This window comes from Scyliorhinus torazame, chromosome 14, assembly GCF_047496885.1.
Source record: "Scyliorhinus torazame isolate Kashiwa2021f chromosome 14, sScyTor2.1, whole genome shotgun sequence".
Lineage (NCBI taxonomy): Eukaryota > Metazoa > Chordata > Chondrichthyes > Carcharhiniformes > Scyliorhinidae > Scyliorhinus > Scyliorhinus torazame.
The window spans coordinates 175,588,075-175,597,367 of record NC_092720.1 but is presented as its reverse complement, the minus strand read 5'-3'; the positions used below and the strand labels follow the sequence as shown (position 1 = coordinate 175,597,367).

The 9,293-nt window shown below is 46.1% G+C and overlaps 1 non-coding gene across 1 annotated transcript; it reads right to left on the bottom strand.

Moving 5' to 3' along the window:
- Window positions 1-8,304: 8,304 nt before the first annotated feature.
- Window positions 8,305-8,378, bottom strand: trnan-auu (transfer RNA asparagine (anticodon AUU)). The gene has a single exon. It is a non-coding gene; the product is annotated as a tRNA-Asn (tRNA).
- Between the last annotated feature and the right edge of the window lie 915 nt (window positions 8,379-9,293).

Sequence of the window (9,293 nt, the reverse complement as noted above, 5' to 3'; positions counted from 1 at the left end):
GCTGGGTGTACTGTTATTTGTGATTTATATTAATGATTTGGATGAGAATTTAGGAGGCATGGTTAGTAAGTTTGCAGATGGCACGAAGATTGGTGGCACAGTGGATAGCGAAGAAGGTTATCTAGGATTGCAACGGGATCTTGATCAATTAGGCCAGTGGGCCGACGAATAGCAGATGGAGTTTAATTTAGATAAATGTGAGGTGATGCATTTTGGCAGATCGAATCAGGCCAGGACCTACTCAGTTAATGGTATGGCGTTGGGGAGAGTTATAGAACAAAGAGATATAGGAGTACAGGTTCATAGCTCCTTGAAGGTGGAGTCGCAGGTGGACAGGGTGGTGAAGAAAGCATTCGGCATGCTTGGTTTCATTGGTCAGAACATTGAATACAGGAGTTGGGACGTCTTGTTGAAGTTGTACAAGACATTGGTACGGCCACACTTGGAATACTGTGTGCAGTTCTGGTCACCCTATTATAGAAAGGGTATTATTAAACTAGAAAGAGTGCAGAAAAGATTTACTAGGATGTTGCCGGGACTTGATGGTTCGAGTTATAAGGAGAGGCTGGATAGACTGGGACTTTTTTCCCTGGAGCGTAGGAGGCTTAGGGCTGATCTTATAGAGGTCTATAAAATAATGAGGGGCATAGATAAGGTAGATAGTCAACATCTTTGCCCAAAGGTAGGGGAGTCTAGAACTAGAGGGCATAGGTTTAAGGTGAGAGGGGAGAGATTCAGAAGGACCCAGAGGGGCAATTTCTTCACTCAGAGGGTAGTGAGTGTCTGGAATGTGCTGCCAGAGGTAGTAGTAGAGGTGGGTACAATTGTGTCTTTTAAAAAGCATTTAGATAGTTACATGGGTAAGATGGGTATAGAGGGTTATGGGCCAAGTGCGGGCAACTGGGATTAGCTTAATGGTAAAAACTGGGCGGCATGGACTGGTTAGGCCGAAGGGCCTGTTTCCATGCTGTAAACTTCTATGATTCTATGATTCTAAGGTATATATACGCTTTAGCCTTTGCTCATAAAAATAACAATGCAACCGCTATAATTTCTAATACAGAACAATTTCGATATTCATCCCAAAAATATGCTATTAGGACGTTCTCCCGGTGACTGCATCGGTTTTCTCCGCGTTCTGGAGGTCCCTCCCACAGTCCAAAGATGTGAACGTTCGGTGGATTGGCCATGCGAAAGTGTGCCATATTGTACATAGATTGGCAGGTGAGCTGGACTGGCCATGATCAACGTACCAGGTTACGGGTATTCTACGGAGGAACTTGGTCACGTCGTCCCCTGCTGATTTTTTGAAACGAGTTCACCCTGTATTCCTTTCCTCTCATTCCTGAATATTGTCAGTGCAAACAAACTCTCTCTCTATTTCCACGATTGAACTTCTCCGCCCACAAACCAGCTGCACTTTTAAGCCCCTCTCATTCGCCGTCTCTTTGATCCAAAGAGAAAAATCTAGGGCGCTTTGGTCCCACTGTTGCTATTGGGGCGAATGTCTTTCTCTGGCAATTCAAATTAATATTGATTCACTCTTTGGATGTGAACTGACTGTTTAAAATTAGAATGACAGCATTTGGCGTGTTTAATATTGGAACCGGAGGAACGAAATCAAATCAATGTGACATGAAATGTAAAATGCTCCAAGGTGGGTGAATTCGATCCCACAGAGGTACGAAGTACAAAAAACACTTCATCCGTGGGTGGGATAACACTTCGTCTCTGGGTGGGAGCGAACCACTAACTTTGCGATAAACAGCCGAACGCACTCTCCGACTGCGCCACAGAGACGACAAATGCAGCTTTTACTCTAATAAACAAGACAAATTATAATGGAAGGAATTCATCTTGTCCACATCGTAATAACAAATTCTTGCTGATGCACCAATCTGGAACAAAAAGACAAAAGGCTGGGTAATCTCAACAGGTCTGACAGCATCTGTGGAGAGCGAACGGAGTCTGTGTTTCAAGCCAGGGTGACATTGTGTCGCAGAACGAAGACTACATCATTATCGGTAGCCCTGTCAATAACGCGCCTCCTGTTTCTTCATTCGAGCCATTGTTGTATTTTCTGCCTCCAGATCTTCGCAATGAAACTAAAATGAAAGTGTATTATCTGATGTGAAGTAAGGACAGTTTTCTTAGTTTCTAAATATCAGTTAATTTCTCGAATAATTCTAAACAAGGGAAATGTGTCTTGACTGTCGCTCATCAGTCGGGCAGCGCGCTTCGTTCTCCCCAGATTCTGTTTGTCGAAGAGTTATCCAATATTCACAAAACTGGTGCTCGATCTTCGTGTGTCGCTTCGTTTCCGTTTTCTCCACTGCCAACTGGCTCTATTTGCCCAAAATCCGCCCACTCCTCCTCATTGCATCATGACCAGATGTCAGGAAATTCATTTATATGGAGAGGCTATCGAGACCAAGATTATTCTCCGCGTATACAGAAGGTTCAGTGGGGATTTGGCGCCTCTCATTTGCCGTCTCACCCTCTGTGATAAAAAGAGAAAATTCTAGGCCCCTTTTGTCCCATTGTTGCTTTTGGGGCTAATGTCTCTCTCTGGTCATTCACTCTTTGGATGTGAACTGACTGTTTAAAATGAGAATGAAAGCATTTGGCGTGTTTAATATTGGAAGTGGAGGAAAGAAATCAAATCAATGTGGCATGAAATGTAAAAAACACCAACGTGGGTGGATTCGATCTCACAGAGGGACGAAGTACAAAAAACACTTCATCCGGGGGTGGGATAATACTTCGTCACTGGGTGGGATCGAACCACCAACCTTTGGGTTAACAGCCGAATGAGGCAACCGATTGCGCAACAGAGACGACAAACGCTGCTTTTGCTTTAATAAAACAGCCAAATTGTAATGGAAACAATTCATCTTGTCCACGTCGTAACAGCAAATCCTTGCTGATGCACCAATCTGGAACAAAGCTCAAAAGGCTGGGCAATCTCAGGAGGTCTGACAGCATAAACAAAGAACAAAGAACAAAGAAAAGTCCAGCATAGGAACAGGCCCTTCGACCCTCCAAGCCCGTGCCGACCATGCTGCCCGACTAACCTACAATCTCCGACACTTCCTGGGTCCGTATCACTCTATTCCCAGTCCATTCATGTATTTCTCAAGATGCCCCTTAAATGTCACTATCGTCCCCGCTTGCACCTCCTCCTCTGGTAGCATGTTCCAGGCACCCACTACCCTCTGTGTAAAAAACTTGCTCGTACATCTACTGGCAACCTTGCCCCTCACACCTTAAACCTATGCCCCCTAGTAATTGACCCCTCTACCCTGGGGAAAAGCCTCTGACTATCCACTCAGTCTATGCCCCTCATAATTTTGTAGACCTCTATCAGGTCGCCCCTCAACCTCCATCATTCCAGTGAGAACAAACCGAGTTTATTCAACCGCTCCTCATAGCTAATGCCCTCCATACCAGGCAACATTCTGGCAAATCTCTTCTGCACCCTCTCTAAAGCCTCCTCATCCTTCTGGATGTATGGCGACCAGAATTGAACACTATACTCCAAGTGTGGCCAAACTAAGGTTCTATACAGCTGCAACATTGCTTGCCAATTCTTATACTCAATGCCCCGGCCAATGAAGGCAAGCATGCCGTATGCCTTCTTGACTACCTTCACCACCATGTTGCCCCATTCAGCGACCTGTGGACCAGTACACCTAGATCTCTCTGACTTTCAAAATTCTTGAGTGTTCTACCATTCACTGTATATTTCCTACCTGCATTAGACTTTCCAAAATGCATTACCTCACATTTGTCCGGATTAAACTCCATCTGCCATCTCTCCGCCCAAGTCTCCAAATAATCTAAATCCTGCCGTATTCTTTGACAGCCCTCATCGCTATCCGGAATTCCACCAACCTTTGTGTCGTCTGCAAACTTACTAATCAGACCAGTTACATTTTCCTCCAAATCATTTATATATAGTACAAACAGCAAAGGTCCCAGCATTGATCCCTGCGGAACACCACTAGTCACAGCCCTCCAATTAGAAAAGCAACCTTCCATTGCTACTGTCTGCAGTCTATGACCTAGCCAGTTCAATATCCACCTTGCCAGCTCACCCCTGAACCCATGTGACTTCACCTTTTGTACTAGTCTACCATGAGGGACCTTGTCAAAGGCCTTACTGAAGTCCATATATACAACATCCACTGCCCTACCTGCACCAATCATCTTTGTGACCTCCTCGAAAAACTCTATCAAGTTAGTGAGACACAACCACCCCTTCACAAAACCATGCTGCCTCTCACTAATACGTCCATTTGCTTCCAAATGGGGGTAGATCCTGTCTCGAAGAATTCTCTCCAGTAATTTCCCTACCACTGACGTAAGGCTCACCGGCCTGTAGTTCCCTGGATGATCCTTGTTACCCTTCTTAAACAAATGAACAACAATGGCTTTTCTCCGTTCCTCCGGGACATCCCCTGAAGACAGTGAGGATCCAAAGATTTCTGTCAAGGCCTCAGCAATTTCCTCTCCAGCCTCCTGGGGTAGATCCCATCAGGCCCTGGGGACGTATCTACCTTAATATTTTTTAAGACACCCAACAGCTCGTCTTTTTGGATCTCAATGTGACCCAGGCTACCACACTCTTCTCCAGACTCAACATCATAGATTATCATAGAATTTACAGTGTAGAATGTGGCCATTCGGCCCATCAAGACTGCACCGGCTCTTGGAAAGAGCACCCTACCCAAGATCAACACCTCCACCCTATCCCCACAACCCAGTAACCCTACCCAACACGAAGTTTCAATTTTGGACACTAAGGGCAATTTATCGTGGCCAATCCATCTAACCTGCACATCTTTGGACCCTGGGGGGAAACCGGAGCACCCGGAAGAAACACACGCACACACGGCGAGGATGTGCAGACTCCACACAGACAGTGACCAAAGGCGGAATCGAACCTGGGACTCTGGAGCTGTGAAGCAATTGTGCTATCCACGATGCTACAATGCTGCCCTACCAATTCCTTCGCTTTGGTGAATACTGATGCAAAGTATTCATTTAGTACCTCGCCCATTTCCTCTGGCTCCACACATAGATTCCCTTGCCTATCCTTCAGTGGGCCAACCTTTCCCTGGTTAACCTTGTGCTTTTTATGTACGTGTAAAAACCTTGGGATTTTCCTTCACCCTATTTGCCAATGACTTTTCGTGACCCCTTCTAGCCCTCCTGACTCCTTGTTTAGGTTGCTCCCAACTTTCCTTATATTCCACACAGGCTTCTTCTGTTCCCAGCCTTTTAGCCCTGACAAATGCCTCCTTTTTCTTTTTGACGTGGCCTACAATATCTCTCATTATCCAAGGTTCCCGAAAATTGCCGTATTTATCCTTCTTCCTCACAGGAACATGCCGGTCCTGAATTCCTTTCAACTGACACTTGAAAGCCTCCCACATGTCAGATGTTGATTTACCCTCAAACATCCGCCCCCAATCAAGGTTCTTCAGTTCCCGACTAATATTGTTATAATTAGCCTTCCTCCAATTTAGCACATTCACCCTTGGTCAACTCTTATCCTTGTCTACCAGCACTTTAAAACTTACTGAATTGTGGTCACTGTTCACGAAATGCTCCCCTACTGAGACTTCTACCACCTGATCGGGCTCATTCCCCAATACCAGGTCCAGTACCGCCCCGTCCCTGGTTGTACTGTCTACATGTTGTTTTAAGGAGCCCTCCTGGATGCTCCTTACAAACTCTGCCCCGTCTAAGCCCCTGGCACTAAGTGAGTCCCAGTCAATATTGGGGAAGTTGAAGTCTCCCATCACCACAACCCTGTTGTTTTTGCTTTTTTCCAAAATCTGTCTACCCATCTGCCACTCTATCTCCCGCTGGCTGTTGGGAGGCCTGTAGTAAACCCCCAACATTGTGACTGCACCCTTCTTACTCCTGATCTCTACCCATATAGCCTCACTGCCCTCTGAGGTGTCCTCCCGTAGTACAGCTGTGATATCCTCCCTAACCAGTAGCGCAACTCCGCCAACCCTTTTACATCCCCCTCTACCCGCCTGAAACATCTAAATCCTGGAACGTTTAGCTGCCAATCCTGCCCTTCCCTCAACCAGGTCTCTGTAATGGCAACAACACCATAGTTCCAAGTACTAATCCAAGCTCTAAGTTAATCTGCCTTCCCCATAATACTCCTTGCATTACAACATATGCACTTCAGGCCACCAGAACTGCTGTGTTCAGCAACTTCACCCTGTCTGCTCTGCCTCAGAGCCATACTGTCTTTATTCCCTAGTTCTCCCTCAATGCTCTCACCTTCTGACCTATTGCTCCCTTGCCCACCCCCCTGCCATACTAGTTTAAACCCTCCCGTGTGACACTAGCAAACCTCGCAGCCAGGATATTTATGTCTCTCCAGTTTAGGTGCAACACGTCCTTCCTATATCGGTCACACCTGCCCCTGAAGGGCTCCCTGTGGTCCAGATAACAGAAACCCTCCCTCCTACACCAGCTGTTTAGCCACGTGTTTAGTTGCTCTATCTTCCTATTTCTAGCCTCACTAGCACGTGGCACATGGAGTAATCCCGAGATTACAACCCTAGAGGTCCTGTCTTTTCACTTTCTGCCGAGCTCCCTGAACTCCTGCTGCAGGACCTCATGCCCCTTCTATGTCGTTAGTACCAATATGTACAACGACCTCTGCCTGTTTGCCCTCCCCCTTCAGGATGCCCTCTACCCGTTCGGAGGCATCCTGGACCCTGGCACCAGGGAGGCAAATTACCATCCCGGAGTCTCTTTCACGTCCACAGAATCGCCTATCTGTGCCACTGACTACAGAGTCCCCTATGACTTTTGCTCTTCTGCGCTTTGACCCTCCCTTCTGAACAGCAGAGCCAGCCGTGGTGCCACTGCTCTGGCTGCTGCTGTTATCCCCCCCCCCGACAGTATCCAAAGGGGTATACCTGTTCGAGAGGGGGACAGCACAAGGGATTCTTGCACTGACTGCCTGCCCTTTCTGGTGGTCACCCATTTCTCTGCCTGCACCTTGGGTGTGACCACATTTATATACCTGCTATCTGTGACGCTTTCCGCCACCTGCATGCTCCGAAGTGCATCCAATTGATGCTCCAACCGAACCATGCGGTCTGTAAGGAGCTCCAGTTAGGTGCAGTTTCTGCAGATGAAGCCATCCGGGACTCTGGAAGCCTCCCGGGCCTGCCACATCTCACAGTCAGAGCACTGCACCCCTCTAACTGACATTGCGTCAATTAATTCGTAAATTAAAGTTAAATGTTAAAATTTGAAGAAAAAAAAGTTACTGTTCACTACCTGTTTCCTAGCAGTAGATTTATACTATAAATGTGAAGGCTTAATACAGTACTCTCCGATCTCTGGTTTAGATACCCCTCTAAATTATAATTAAGTAATTTACATGTTTAATTAGTTTCCCAATGCTTAATTTTTTTAATTTCTTAAGATTCCCAACCAGCCACTCAGGTCACAGCTTTTCTCTGATGTCACTTCAGTCCCCCCCCCCCCTCTCCACCCCCCCCCCCCCCCCCCACACACACACACACACAATTTGAAAAGGAATAAAAATAAAAATGAGTAAAACTCACTTTCTTACCTTCTGAGGGTCTCATATGCTCTCTGGTTCTCTCCCTTTCCTGGTTACCTCACTGCCCCAAATTACCAAGTTTCCAATTCCCTCGCTGGATGTGTCTTACTCACTCAGGCTGTGTCTCTTTGACCTGCGCAACGCTTCTGTGGAGAGAGAACGGGGTCTGTGTTTCAAGCCAGTTTAGCAGTTTCGCTGGATTGGCCATGATCAACATGCCACGTTCAGGATATTCTCTGGAGGGACTTGGTCACGTCATCCCTTGCTGATTTTTTGGAATCCATTTCACCCTGTATCCCTTTCCTCTCATTCCAGAATATTGTCAGTGCAAACAAAATCTCTCTATTTCCACGATTGAATTCACCGCCGCCATACCAGTTGCACTTTGGAGCGCCTTTCATTCGCTGTCTCACCCACTTTGATCCAAAGAGAAAAATCTAGTCCCCTTTCGTCCCACTATTGCTATTGGGGTGAATGTCTCTCTTTGGTAGGTCAAATTAACGTTGATTAATTCTTTGGATGTGAACTGACTGTTCAAAACCAGAATGACAGCATTTGGTGTGTTTAATATTGGAACCGGACAAAAGAAATCAAATCAATGTGGCATGAAATATAAAAAACACCAAAGTGGGTGATTCGATCCAACAGAGGGACAAAGTATAAAAAACACATCATACGGGGGTGGGATAACACGTCATCTCCGGGTGGGATCGAACCACCAACCCTTCGGTTAATAACCGAACGCGCTATCCGATTGCGCCACAGAAACAACAAATGCTGCTTTTGCTCGAATAAGCAAGCCAAATTACGATGGAAACCATCTCACCTTGTCCATATCGCAACAGCAACTGCTGATGCACCAATCTGGAACAAAAACACAAACGGCTGGGCAATCTCAGCAGGTCTGACAGCATCTGTGGAGAGAGAACGGAGTCTGTGTTTCAAGCCAGGGTGACTGTGTAACAGAACGAAGAGTACACCATTATCCGTAGCCCTGTCAATAGCGCGCCTCCGGCCTTTTTACATTCGATCCATTGTTGTATTTTGCGCTTCCCGATATTCGCAATGAAACTAGAATTAAACTGTATTTTCTGATGTGCAGTAAGGACTGTTTTCTTAGTTTCTAAATATCAGTTAATTTCTCGAACCATTCTAATCAAAGGAAATGTGTCTTGACTGTCGCTGATCAGTCGGGCAGCGCCCTTCGTTCTCCCCGGATTCTGTTTCTCGAAGTGTTTCCCAACATTCACAAAACTGGTGCTTGATGTTCGTGTGTCGCTTCGTTTCCGTTTTCTCCATTGCCAACTGGCTCTCTTTCCAGAAAATTGGCTCACTCATCCTCATTGGATCATGACCAGATGTCAGTAAATTCATTTATATGGATGGACGATCGAGACCAAGATTATTCTCCGCGTATACAGAAGGTTAAGTGGGTATTTGGTTGAGACACTTGTACATTTTGGGTTAATGGCAAAGGAAGATGCAGCAAATTAAGAGAGACTGTTTTCACTTCCAAACAGACCAAAGCCTGAGGAGTATGCTTGATGATAATAGTTAAAATAAAAAACCGGGAGCTGAAGAGATTCTCGCATTATCAACCGTTTTTACAAAAGAACAAAGAACAAAGAAATGTACAGCACAGGAACAGGCCCTTCGGCCCTCCAAGCCCGTGACGACCATGCTG